Source organism: Procambarus clarkii, chromosome 4 (genome assembly GCF_040958095.1).
Source record: "Procambarus clarkii isolate CNS0578487 chromosome 4, FALCON_Pclarkii_2.0, whole genome shotgun sequence".
Taxonomy (NCBI): domain Eukaryota; kingdom Metazoa; phylum Arthropoda; class Malacostraca; order Decapoda; family Cambaridae; genus Procambarus; species Procambarus clarkii.
The window spans coordinates 8,130,840-8,145,885 of record NC_091153.1 but is presented as its reverse complement, the minus strand read 5'-3'; the positions used below and the strand labels follow the sequence as shown (position 1 = coordinate 8,145,885).

Here is a 15,046-nt window from a genome sequence, read left to right as displayed (position 1 = left end):
GAGGCAGGGCCCAAGAACTGAAACAACATTTAACCTATTCATCTTCCTTTGGTTCAACGGTTCCTGAATATAAAACAAAGATATAAACATTATATTATAATTAACAAACATAATACTACTACTAATAAAGAAACCTGGATCAATATTACTGTTTTAATCTCTGCTTGTATCTCCACTTGACTTTTGTCTCTCAAACACCCATTTATTTATCTTGGTAAGTATATATTGACCAGAGCATTTAATTGCATGAAGACCGCAAGGAGATTCCAAGACGCCTTGCCTTGCCCCAAGATCACTCTCAAGTGTCCCCCTCGTGGAATATAAACAGAGAAGCAATGAAATTATACCCGAAACCACACATACTAACATCAATAAGCACTGTCAAAAGTTTACGAAGATATAAACAAATATCCAGATGCACATCTGTAATACATGGGATGAGAGAGAGAGCGTTCCAAATGCAACAAACTGGCAAAAATACAAGAATTAGATTGTCCCAAGCACATATGGAACAAACACATAACGCGCATATGGTGTAAAGTATATTGACGTCATCATAATATATTGTCAGACTCGATATTGAAGCCGCAGGATGCACTGGTGATTATGGAAGAGTTATGTTAGTGGTGGGAGTGGGCTGGTTGGTGTTAGTGGTGGGAGTGGGCTGGTTGGTGTTAGTGGTGGGAGTGGGCTGGTTGGTGGTATGCCTCTGCAACCGTGTTGAGAACACTGTTGCAAGGGAGGGAGGGGGGGGGGAGGGGGAGTGTTGCAGAGGTCACTGTTCTTGGGTGGACAACATTGCAGGACTCCAGCACTGACCCAGTCAATCGTGCTTACTTCTGTAAGTTTCTTAGAAAAGAAAGTTCACGAATTAATGACTCGAAAGTTATCCTCTTTTTCTGTCATTTAATGTGTTGTCAGAGCTCTCAAGGGCTATCTATACCTACAGAGCTCAGACTTGAGGGGGTCAGGATAACACTAGATATCTCACGCATCTTAGACAAGAGACGTAAAGATAATATTAGGTGATCATGACTGAGAAGTGACTTCAAGATAACACCAGGCATCCCATAGCAGAGAACAGAGGCGTCAAATATAACCAGATATCACACACACCTTAGACTTGAGATAACAAGATAACCCCAGGCAGACTACAGAGTTCAGACTTGTAATGTCAAGATAACTTCAGGTAGCCAACACAGCTAAGATTACAGACGCCAAGATAACACCAGACAGCTACACTGCTAAGTGTAGAACCGTCATGATAACGCCAGATAGCCCACACAGCTAAGAATAGAGACATCATGATAACACCATATACTTCACACAGCCAAGACTCGAGATATCATTCAAACACCCCGTAGCTCTACGAAACTACGAATAAATATATTTAAATATATTCTTACACAAACACACATTTTAATAGTAAAAATACAAAGTAGGCTTTGAACGTCCAGTCAAAAGATCTAGCAAGAAGTGTCTGGGAGAAGCTTAGAATCCAGCTCAGATATCGAGTGTCTTAATCACATGAACAAATCCACAAGGGCCGTGACGAGGATTCGAACCTGCGTCCAGGAGCATCCCAGACACTGCCTTAATCGACTGAGCTACGACAGGGTAAAAGAGTTGAAACCGAAGTTCTACTGAACTTCGGTTTCATGGCAAATATGTGTCTTAATGTGTCGCCCCATAGCAAATATGTGTCTTAATCACATATTTGAGTCCCCCCGAGAGCTTTATATATCAGCCAGGCGGTATAGTTCCATATTTCTTGGAAATTCTTGTAGCATGTGTGACCTTAAAAATAACACAGCAATTTAATATTAGAGTGCTCGTAAAATTTACATTTGCCGCTGTAATTACCTCTTGCAGGATGTAAACATTCATATTTTTTCACAGAGTCTTAAAAATAATTTAATAGTGTTGAATCTCTTCAGTAGTGCCGCCTCTCCTGCCTTCCTCTGTGCTGGAGAACCGGCAATTAACAGCAGTGAAATAAGAACAGTGAAGAGGAACTCTTACTCAAGCACTGCTACACTTGTATTCTTTACAACAAAGAATGTCGAACTAAGCTCATGTTAAATTACCTCAAGTGAGAATATTGTTTAGAATTTATTCCGCGTTGTAAACCATAGAAATATATGTGCTGAAATTACAATTCAGATTTTTAGTGTTTTATGTACGATCCTCTGTCCTGTGTGGTAGTGAATATGAGCACAAATCTCAGGGTAATAAGACCTGATTGAACTACTTAGATTAGGCACAATTGCATATTATTTCCGTCTTTATACAAATTTTCATAATAAGTCGACTGTGTTTTCAGCTCCATTCTACACTCCTAAACGTTATCTGGTTCCCGAAAGGGAACTTTATTCACCTTTGACCTATAATTATTTCTCGGAAATCTGAGTTGGATTTTTCCCCTGGAACCCGAAATACAGATGACAGGGAGAGACATTGTATTTTAAACTGCCTTTGGTGCCTCACGTTTCAGGCCATGGATATCATGCCTCGCCCCATGGCATTCCTCACCTCTCATGCCTCACTCCTTGGCATAGCTCACGTCTCATATATCGCGCTTCGCTACTTATGCCTCACTGATGCCTCGTCACTCATACCTCGTCCCTCATGCCTGGCACCTTGTCACGTCTCGCCTCTCTTCATTCCTCGCCAATCGTCATACCTCAACCCTTTTAAAGATCTAATTATATTTCCTCTATATTATAAACTAACCTCGTGTATCTTTGAAAGCTCTGGTAGCCCCTGTTTCTCTGAAGAAGTAGCTAACTACCGTGTATTTCAGAAGGCTATGGTAACCCCTGTGTTTCTCTGAAGAAGTAGCTAACTCCGTGTATTTCAGAAGGCTATGGTAACCCCTGTGTTTCTCTGAAGAACTAGCTAACTCCGTGTATTTCAGAAGGCTATGGTAACCCCATGTGTTTCTCTGATGAACTAGCTAACTCCGTGTATTTCAGAAGGCTATGGTAACCCCAGTGTTTCTCTGATGAACTAGCTAACTCCGTGTATTTCAGAAGGCTATGGTAACCCCTGTGTTTCTCTGAAGAACTAGCTAACTCCGTGTATTTCTGAAAGCTCTGGTAACCCTTATATACCTCTGAGGCAGCAGCTGACCTCAGTTATCTGTGCTAGAAATGATAAAAGTTTTAGAGGGAGCGATTTTCTTCAAAAATTCTCCTTCCTGCTTAGTGCTTCAGTAGGTTCACTACCGCCCATTTAATCCGCTTCGCTATTACGCGAAAACTGGACTTGCTACTGGAATTGATTCTGTGATCATGTCCTATGTTTGCACAAACAAGTCAAACAAATAAAAAATGTTGTATTGACCATTTCGTGCTTGTGTTTTGTTAGAAATTCCTTAATGAAATTCCTAACAAATGAAATTCCAATTAAATTTTCATTGAACTTGACCATCCTCTTGTGATATGTATATCTCGCCCTTGTGTCAATGGCAATGACAGGAAGTTACCATGAACACAACCTCTCCCTCGCACCTCATGCGTCCGAATTGTGTTACGGAATCGGGTAATGCGTTAAAAATGCGACGTTTTAGTATAAATTTTAGCATTGTAATATTGACGTGTTCTGTATATTGGCCTCGATAGGTGAGGTGGGTTGCTTGCTTTCGTATATTTCTGGTCAGGGAACATAATTGCAATTTTTTATCAAGATGGCAGATCGAAAGAACAGGCTTTAAGAACAAATCCACAAGGGCCGTGACGAAGATTCGAACCTGCGTCCAGGAGCATCCCAGACACTGCCTTAATCGGCTGAGCTACGACAGGGTAAAATTGTGGATTTGCCCTTGTGGATTTGTTCATTTGATGCATCACGTTAGTGTGATCTCTGTGTGTAACAGGCTTTAAGAGTCTGTATAATACATCACAAATACAGTAACTAATACAATCATTACTTACAAAACAGGACTTATACATGGCAGATTAAGGAATGATACCGTTACATAAAAAGCACGAATTACACATCACAGATACAATAACAAATACAACAGTTACTTAATAAATCATGAATTTACCAAATTCCATCTTTCTCTCTGAGTGTCCCAGCGTCACTATAATAAACATGTCGCTGGAAAAGGTGGGGATTTAGTCACCAGTTGCCCCTGAAGGGGGACCCCCACAGGGAAATAATATATCTTTCTTTCAAACTAACAACTCGATCGAGCGTCTGGGATGCTCTCGGACGTAGGTTCGAATCCTCGTCACGTCCCTTGTGGATTTGTTCATTTAACTCGATCGAAATTTGTGAGCCGGTAAAAAATAAATAAATAACCGGTAAAAATAACCGGTAAATAACCGGTAAAAAATTTATATATATTCAAGTTTCGCCTCTGTTTCGGCGCTAAATCTTTTATACCAAACTTCAAAATTTTGTCCCGAGTGGATATATATATATCTAAAAGGTAGCAGTTGTATTCAAATGAATACAACTGTATTCGTTTGAATTTAGTTGTATTCAGTTGACCAGACCACACACTAGAAGGTGAAGGGACGACGACGTTTCGGTCCGTCCTGGACCATTCTCAAGTCCATTATGACTTGAGAATGGTCCAGGACGGACCGCAACGTCGTCGTCCCTTAACCTTCTAGTGTGTGTTCTGGTCAACATACTTTAGCCACGTTATTGTGACTCATCGCCTGCTTAGTTGTATTGTCTCTTAAATTTGTTGAAGAACAACGCATTTACTATATACAATGACGTGAGAATTTATTTTACAATATATGTACCAAACATTTAGAGATGCAAGACGAATATTGGAAGTGAACGAAGACTTTTTCATGAAAAACTCGAGTTACAGCAGTTGTGAGCCGTTACTAAAGTATATTTCATTTATAAACAGCTGGAATAAAGAGAATTTGGACAATGTTTGTGAGACGGAGCTGAGTTATGTGCAATAAAATTACGCATGTCAAGTAATTGGAGGGCTGCGCATTCCAACATTGGAATGAGTGAACCATTTGACAGGTGATTGAAGTTGAGCTGACATGAAACGGAAACGACCCATCCTTTGGCTGTGCTCTTGTATTATACGGCCAATACACACACACACACACACACACACACACACACACACACACACACACACACACACACACACACACACACACACACACACACACACACACACACACACACACACACACACAAACACACACACACACACACACACATATATATATATATATATATATATATATATATATATATATATATATATATATATATATATATACATATATATATATATATATATATATATATATATATATATATATATATATATATATATATATATATATATATATATATATATATATATATATATATATATATATATATATACACACAACAACGATCACAAAAACAGTGATCCAAGTATGCAGAAAAACCACATGTAAAAAAATCACATTCGTTATTTACATAAAATCATTCTATTTTGCTCCGATGAAGGCGAATTGAGCCGAAAACACGTTTAACATTCTCTATTTTTCCCATGTGTTTTTCCGCATATATATCCTAAAACTTTTGACCCCCTAAAGAATTTGAACCCGGTCAGGGGTCTATCAGGGGTCTGTCAAGATCTGTCAAGGTCTGTTAAGGTCTGTCAAGGTATGTCAAGATCTGTCAAGGTCTGTCAAGATCTGTCAAGGTCTGTCAAGATCTGTCAAGATCTGTCAAGGTCTGTCAAGATCTGTCAAGGTCTGTTCAAGATCTGTCAAGGTCTGTCAATGTTTATAAAATATATTTCAAATAGTCAATGACTCTCAATCTCTGCCAATGTCTGCCAAGGTCTGTCAAGGTCTGTCAAGGTCTGTCAAGGTGTGCCGCGAGGGATTTAATTAATCTGCCATTAAACCGCTGCAGAAGAGAAGTTTTAATTTCTCAAATTATATTTTTGTAAATTATATTAAAATAATATTTAAATTTTACCTATGTAATATTTATTTATTTATAGCAAGAAAATATTTTTGAATCATTTCATTATAGTCCATAAATCATATGGACTATAATGAAATGATTATACTATTTTGTAAATGAAAGAAACATTATCCTTGCCAAGGGCGATGTGTAATAGAAAGGTTTCTATTTTGGATATGGCTGCATGCCTCTAAATTGACGTCTAACTTGGCAAAAATTCCCTATAACCTTCAAACAATTTAAGACATTAAACTTTCGTATATCAGTAGACAGAAACAATGTCTAGAATTAATTTGAAATACATATTCCGGGTTGTATAATTTAAAAAATATATATATAAATTGTAGGTAAAACAGTTTACATATTAAGAAATATCGCAAGTGTCATTCTTTACTAATATTACAATTATTAAAGCTTGGAACTATGACATCAGTGTAACAACACCATCATCTTCAAACGGAAATGGGAGATGCGAATGAGGCTGGACAAAAGGGACAAGGAAGTCGTACCTTCTCTAGGGTCGTTGGTAGCCATCATGGTAGCCATTCAATCCCAGGTAACGCCGCCTGCGTTATTTATTGTGAGCAAGATCGACCCAGGGAACCTCTCGACCCAACCCAAGCCCCACCCTCTACCCCACCTTATAATCAACACCTGGAATATTTCCCCTCGTAAACTTTAAACAAAATTCTACCTCTGAGGGGAACAGTATTTTACCCTTGAATTGTAGGACCTTGACTTTATAACTTGTCAGCTATTTCATTGTTTTTTGACAGTGTATTTTGTCTAATAAATCATCATTTGAAGTATAGTTACATTTTTGTTGATACAAAATAGTTGTATAGTATAGTTGATGTATAGTTGATACATTTTTTTTTGTGTTGATGGTTATGTGTCCTCAGCCATGCTGTGTCACTTACCACATTGGTGCTTCGTCAAGGTGTATCCCCTACACCATTTGTGTTCCCTCTGTAATGCTGTCTCCCCCTACACCATGTGTGTGTTCCCTCAGTCATGGTGCCTCTCCCCCCAACCCCCACCATCAACAGCAACTTGTCACCTCTGCTACACATCTTGGTACCAATATTGGTAACATATAACATGTGTAACACATTCAGGAACCAAAGCCTGTATCTGAATATTTTGCATATGTCACCTATGAAAAACATTTAGGCTCCAAACGCCATTAACGTTTGACATCTGCAACACGTGCAAGTCACATCACCAGTCATATATTGCCTCAGATGCATAATAAATAACATGTAACCTGTTCAATACACTGATTTCAGTTCGCCAATGAGAAGGCGACTCCTGAGAATCACCAATGTCTTAACAATAGAATCTTGAACATATCCTTGTTCCTTTACTCATGAACAAGTATTTTCTGAACACACACACGAGTACCAAAGCCTTGTAACAGACAGCTATTTAAAACAATGTTGTCTCATTACAAATAATTCGTCTTTTCTGTCACATTTGGGTTCCATTACAAGTGCCAACTCACACCTTTAATTCATTGAGGTTTTACTATAAAAATAAGATGGCTTTTGAACACAACCCAGATCCTGGGAGGGGTAGAAATAGCCTAAGCTACTCTATCCCTTTGAGATGTATTTCTTTCTTGTCTCAATAAACATACTTGAACTTGAACCCAGATCATTGTCATGTAAAATGTCGCTCGATGAGTTCCTAGCACAGTAACAAGAAGATCTTGAACGGTTTAATGCATAGACGTTTCATAGACAAATGACCGGCTGCAGTTACTGTGCCAGAGAACTGTAAACAGTTGCAGCACTCTTAGACGACTTGGAAAACAGTAAACAGTTACTATGTCACAGGAGAGAAAACAGCTAGTCAAAACATACACTTCAGGCATACAGAGGATGTTGAAGTCATGTGCCGAGTACAAGATCAAAAAGACTTCTTTCCTTCTGAAGATATTTCAAGAAAATTCATAGATATATAGAACACAGAGAATATTAGAATATGGCTGATTATATTCAGCCATGGAGAGTACTCAAGTAAGAAGGGCCTAGTGCAATACCAAGGGAATACGTTGTTCGTATAATATATGCTGCAGAACCTACATAACCTGGACATAATAATGCAGCTCATGTATATATATTTCTGTGAAATGTCCAGATAAGGGCGATAGGAGACGGAAGAGTGTTCCGCATCTCCTTGCTGTTCTCATCTCGGCTTTTCTCAGCATCTTACGACAGCTTCGTTTCTTCATCTAATGATGTGGGGTTCGGTCATCAACAGCTCTTTCCTCCATATCAATATCTTTTGTGACAGTGTAATCGTGATTGTCTTGGAGTTAATGGGCTAGGAACCATGTGGTCTTTCTTTTGCTAATATTATAATGTTTTCTTTTAAATGTTAAATAGCCGCTCGTCTATTTATCTATTTATCGCTCGTCTATTAATGTCATACGATAGTCACAATCAATGAGAGGACAATGTAATTACTCTCTCATTGGTCGATATATCAAAGATAGATATGGCAATCATAAAATTAGATTTGCCATTCATAGATAAGATTTGCCAATCATATATAAGATTTGCCAATCATTCATAAGCTTTGCCAATCATATATAAGCTTTGCCAGTCATATATATAGATTTGCCAGTCTTATATAAGATTTGCCAATCATTTATAAGATTTGCCAAGTCATTTATAAGATTTGCCAATCATATATATATATATTTGCCAGTCATATATAAGATTTGCCAATCATTTATAAGATTTGCCAATCATTTATAAGAGTTGCCAATCATATATAAGACAGATCATAAGATTCATTGTCTGTTTTACATAAATATATCTTAAAATCGGAAACAATATTGCATTATATACCAAATCTTAATTAAAGATCTCTAAAGAATTCTAATGAAAATACAAATAGCAACTCAAAGTGGACCAGCAGGAAGAGAAATGTATATTGAAAAAGTCAAGCAGCTGACACAAAAAAGCAAATACGCATGATCCTATTACACCAGTGTGTGGAGAGGAGGGGTATAGGGTAGATTGGGAGCACGACCTGCCACTCTCATTTAACTAAGAAGGATTAGAAGAGGTCTAACTTGTGTGTACTCACCTAGTTGTGCTTGCGGGGGTTGAGCTCTGTCTCTTTGGTCCCGCCTCTCAACTGTCAGTCAACAGGTGTACAGGTTCCTGAGCCTATTGGGCTCTATCATATCTACACTTGAAACTGTGTATGGAGTCAGCCTCCACCACATCACTTCCTAATGCATTCCATTTGTCAACCACTCTGACACTAAAAATGTTCTTTCTAATATCTCTGTGGCTCATTTGGGCACTCAGTTTCCACCTGTGTCCCCTAGTGCGTGTGCCCCTTGTGTTAAACAGCCTGTCTTTATCAACCCTGTCAATTCCCTTTAGGATCTTGAATGTGGTGATCATGTCCCCCCTAACTTTTCTGTCTTCCAACGAAGTGAGGTTTAATTCCCGTAGTCTCTCCTCGTAGCTCATACCTCTCAGCTCGGGTACTAGTCTGGTGGCAAACCTTTGAACCTTTTCCAGTTTAGTCTTATCCTTGACTAGATATGGACTCCATGCTGGTGCCGCATACTCCAGGATTGGTCTGACATATGTGGTATATAATGTTCTGAAAGATTCTTTACACAAGTTTCTAAAGGCCGTTCTTATGTTAGCCAACCTGGCATATGCTGCTGCTGTTATCCTCTTGATATGAGCATCAGGGGACAGGTCTGGCGTGATATCAACCCCCAGGTCTTTCTCTCTCTCGGACTCTTGAAGTATTTCATCTCCCAAGTGATACCTTGTATCTGGTCTCCTGCTTCCTACCCCTATCTTCATTACATTACATTTGCTTGGATTAAACTCTAACAGCCATTTGTTCGACCATTCCTGCAGCTTGTCCAGATCTTCTTGAAGCCTCAAGCTGTCCTCCTCTGTCTTAATCCTTCTCATAATTTTGGCGTCGTCAGCAAACATTGAGAGGAATGAGTCTATACCCTCTGGGAGATCTGTGTGTGTGAGTATGTGTGTGAGAGTGTATGGTAAGGGGGGAAGTGTATGATGTATGGGTGTATGTGAAGGGTGGGGGGAGGGACTGAGTACTAGAGATTTGCCCGAAACGCTATGCGTACTAGTGGCTTTAGGTATTGTATGTACTACCTCTATCTTTAAATCAAACAGAATGTTTGTACTGTAACTCTGCAACTATGTATGTACTTTTCCTAAATAAATTATTATTATTATTATTGAGGAAAGGATGTACAAGACAAGTACAAAGCAAGTACTTTGTACTTGTACAAGACTCCATCTTTAGCAAGCAAAATATCCAGGCACTGTACTACTGGTAATTCAGAGAGCACAAACCTTACAAGGTCTATGAAATCCTACAATTGTATATTACTTACCCTTTTCTAAATGCGCCGAGGACCACTTTTTTAATCAGCATCACAACATTTCGTCATTATTTTCGGAAAATAGGTTGCTATAATCCACGTCTGTGGGGAGGAAAAGAGGTAACCCTTTAACCCGCCCTCCCTACGGAGCCGCTACATCTCCCCAGCCTCCCTACCTCCAGATAATGATGCGGGGAATAAACATTTAGGTAAATGTTTCTCGTGTTGTTTACTTCAACACATTCAACCTGGCTGAATATGTTTACCATAATAATGTTTGCTCTGCTTGCTTTGTTGCCCTCTTGTGTTGGGCGCCAGTTGCCTCTTGTGTTGAGGTGCAGCTGCCTCTTGTGTTGGGTTCCTGCTGCCTCTTGTGTTGAGGTGCAGCTGCCTCTTGTGTTGGGTTCCTGCTGCCTCTTGTGTTGAGGTGCAGCTGCCTCTTGTGTTGGGTTCCTGCTGCCTCTTGTGTTGAGGTGCAGCTGCCTCTTGTGTTGGGTTCCTGCTGCCTCTTGTGTTGAGGTGCAGCTGCCTCTTGTGTTGGGTTCCTGCTGCCTCTTGTGTTGAGGTGCAGCTGCCTCTTGTGTTGGGTTCCTGCTGCCTCTTGTGTTGGGTTCCTGCTGCCTCTTGTGTTGAGGTGCAGCTGCCTCTTGTGTTGGGCTCCTGCTGCCTCTCGTGTTGGGTTCCTGCTGCCTCTTGTGTTGAGGTGCAGCTGCCTCTTGTGTTGGGTTCCTGCTGCCTCTTGTGTTGGGTTCCTGCTGCCTCTTGTGTTGGGTTCCTGCTGCCTCTTGTGTTGAGGTGCAGCTGCCTCTTGTGTTGGGTTCCTGCTGCCTCTTGTGTTGGGCTCCTGCTGCCTCTTGTGTTGAGGTGCAGCTGCCTCTTGTGTTGGGCTTCAGCTGCCTCTCGTGTTAGGCTCCTGCTGCCTCTTGTGTTGAGGTGCAGCTGCCTCTTGTGTTGGGCTTCAGCTGCCTCTCGTGTTGGGCTCCTGCTGCCTCTTGTGTTGGGCTCCTGCTGCCTCTTGTGGTGAGGTGCAGCTGCCTCTTGTGTCGGGCTTCAGCTGCCTCTTGTGTTTGGCTCCTGCTGCCTCTTGTGTTGGGCTGCACGTGTCTAAGTTGCTGCTCTAAATAGGGCTCCCTCAGTGGCCTGCCCCTGTACCCATCGGTAGACTGCAGCTGTTTCAAGTGCTAGACTGCAGCTGTTTCAATCGCTAGACTGCAGCTGTTTCAAGTGCTAGCCGGCGAGGCTTCTCCCTATGGGCACTGTTAGCATATGCTACATATTCCGGGAAGAGTCTTGTGTATTCTGATCTGCTCAAAAACCTTTAAACACTCAGAGGGCTGCAGTGAGGCACAACGCGAGTGAACAATTGAACAGGTATTTGTTTAAATATATATTTTCTCATTATTTGCCAAGCGGAGCAGGGGGATGCTGGAGATGGAACAGCCTGCTGGTGATGGAACAGCCTGCTGGTGATGGAACAGCCTGCTGGTGATGGAACAGCCTGCTGGTGATGGAACAGCCTGCTGGTGATGGAACAGCCTGCTGGTGATGGAACAGCCTGCTGGAGATGGAACAGCCTGCTGGAGATGGAACAGCCTGCTGGAGATGTAACAGCCTGCTGGAGATGGAACAGCCTGCTGGTGATGGAACAGCCTGCTGGAGATGGAACAGCCTGCTGGAGATGGAACAGCCTGCTGGTGATGGAACAGCCTGCTGGTGATGGAACAGCCTGCTGGTGATGGAACAGCCTGCTGGTGATGGAACAGTCTGCTGGTGATGGAACAGCCTGCTGGTGATGGAACAGCCTGCTGGTGATGGAACAGCCTGCTGGTGATGGAACAGCCTGCTGGTGATGGAACATTATGCTATTAATGGATCAACATGTTTGGATGGAAGGGCATGGTTTGGGGGGGAAGAGGATAGTTGACTACGAATGGAACAGCATGCTTAGGATGGAAATAGAACAACAACATTCTGGAGGGATGGTATATTCTGGAGGGATGGTCCATTCTGGAGGGATGGTATATTCTGGAGGGATGGTCCATTCTGGAGGGATGGTATATTCTGGAGGGATGGTATATTCTGGAGGGATGGTATATTCTGGAGGGATGGTCCATTCTGGAGGGATGGTCCATTCTGGAGGGATGGTCCATTCTGGAGGGATAGTTCATTCTGGAGGGATGGTTCATTCTGGAGGGATGGTCCATTCTGGAGGGATGGTCCATTCTGGATAGATGAAGACCAGAGGATGGGAATGGAACAGCATACTGGGAGAGGGACGAACAGAACACAGCCGAATGGGCGAACAATAATTTGGGAAATAGATAACTAAGTGATGCTCAGCATGTCACATAGAAAGATCAAAAGACATGAAATAAAGAAGTCACAACAGTTTCAGCAATCACGGAAACATCAATGGCAGGTGACCGCAAGATCATTGCACATTGGCCTCTAGCTCTTGCAAAATTAAACCAATCGTGTTTGACTTCGTTGTTCAATGTTTGACGAGAGGAAACCTAAAATGGTTATGTAGATCTTTTGCGACCAGAATTGGAAGGTAAAATACATTAATAGTCATTTAGCTAGATCCTTGAACATCTTGAGTTTCACTTCAGGACGAGGATGTTCTCCAAGGGGCAGTAGGAAACAGAGAGAGAGAGAGAGAGAGATAAAGCCCAAGTAGAAAACAATATTAACCAGCTTTCTAGTTCCTAGGCAGTCTTGTGATCGTAAGACCACCACTACCACCACTACCACCATCACTACCACCACTAACCACACCACCCTGTTCCGGAGGACACCACTATAAGTGCAATCTGCAATCATCACTAACATTCCGTCCCCCATCACCACCACCACCACCACCACCACAAAAGCTACCACGATTGTTTCTGCTTCAATTTAACACCACCACCACCACCACCACCACCACCACAGCCACCACTACTACCACCACAACTACCACGATTGTGTCTGCTTCTATTAACACCACCACCACCACCACCATGGAAAAGACAATTAGAAAGGAACCCAACAAGTCACAATCTGAAGTTAATCTTCCCAAAAAAATAATATTACAAAGAAACAATTCATCGCTCTCAACCAGGAAGCGGACGAGAGAAGCAAAGCAAACTTTCCTTCAAAGGTAAAAATACAGAGAACTCTGCACGAAGGACAATAGAGGACATAAAAAGAGCCTGAAAATAGAGCCAGAAAGGCAAAGGAGAACCCATTTGATAATGACAAAACAGTAAAAACTAAGCAACACCCAAAGGTGTCTCAGAGTCATATCACGAGAAAAACAAGAGCAAAATAGCATGAAAAAAATCTATTAAAAAAAGGGAGGTATTCATATTTAATAAAAAAAAAAAACATGTTTGTAACCACCTCAACAAAACGTTCCAAGAGGAACGTTTTCTTTCTATGCTAAACAGAACGAGTGTGGATACGACAGAACGTTTAGAGAACCTTTATCTACCTTTAATAGATAACTTTATCTACCTACCTAAACAGAACCTTTATCATGTAAAGGTTTAAGAACCTTTACATGATAAAGTAATTATTGATGAGATACAAAACTCACCAGTTGGAACATGACGTTAAGAAGCAATAGGAACAGACTGCATATCACCATAGACAAGGAAATCACAAAGTGGTATATCAATGAGGAAATTATTGGAGCAGGAAAGGGGATAGAACCAGCGTCTTGGGTGACCTTAAACACGTGCCTTAACCCTCTAACCACGACATGCTAAAGGTTATTTAACCCGGATTTCATCGGAATCCTTCAGGAGTCTGGAGACACTGAAGCGTTCCTAAAGTACTTTCGTATATTAATACATCTTCAGAAAGAATGCCTTCTGAAGATGTATTAATATGCGAAAGTATTTAAAGAAATTCCTGTTTCAATTCTTCCTCCGTGGTTTGACACTCATATATCTATATATATATATAAATATATATATATATACATATATATATATATTTTATTAAATATGACCGAAAAAGTAAGATTAATAATTCTAACACGAATTTTCTCAATCTTTCGTACATTATGCTTCACTGTTGGAGGTAAATCAAAAATCACTTCTCCAAAATTCATTTTTATTTCTAGTCTGACGCGACACGGGCGCGTTTCGTAAAACTTATTACATTTTCAAAGACTTCACAAATACACAACTGATTAGAACTTGCATTTCCCTGATTTTATATCTACTTTTGAGTGAGGTGGGAAGGGTGATGTGGCATTACATTTGAGTGAGGTGGGAAGGATGATGTGGCATTAGAGGATATTAATAGGGTATTAAAAGTATCAACACAAGACAGAACACGAAACAATGGATATTGAATAGAAGTGTTTGTAGAAAGCCTATTGGTCCATATTTCTTGATGCTTCTATATTGGAGCGGAGTCTTGAGGTGGGTAGAATATAGTTGTGCAATAATTGGCTGTTGATTGCTGGTGTTGACTTCTTGATGTGTAGTGCCTCGCAAACGTCAAGCCGCCTGCTATCGCTGTATCTATCGATGATTTCTGTGTTGTTTACTAGGATTTCTCTGGCGATGGTTTGGTAATGGGAAGAGATTATATGTTCCTTAATGGAGCCCTGTTGTTTATGCATCGTTAAACGCCTAGAAAGAGATGTTGTTGTCTTGCCTATATACTGGGTTTTTTGGAGCTTACAGTCCCCAAGTGGGC

The 15,046-nt window shown here is 40.8% G+C and overlaps 1 protein-coding gene across 1 annotated transcript in view; it reads right to left on the bottom strand.

Annotated features, from left to right (window-relative positions):
* Positions 1-15,046, bottom strand: part of LOC123751393 (dopamine receptor 2) — a 251,635-nt gene that overhangs the window by 216,238 nt on the left and 20,351 nt on the right. The window lies entirely within an intron of this gene.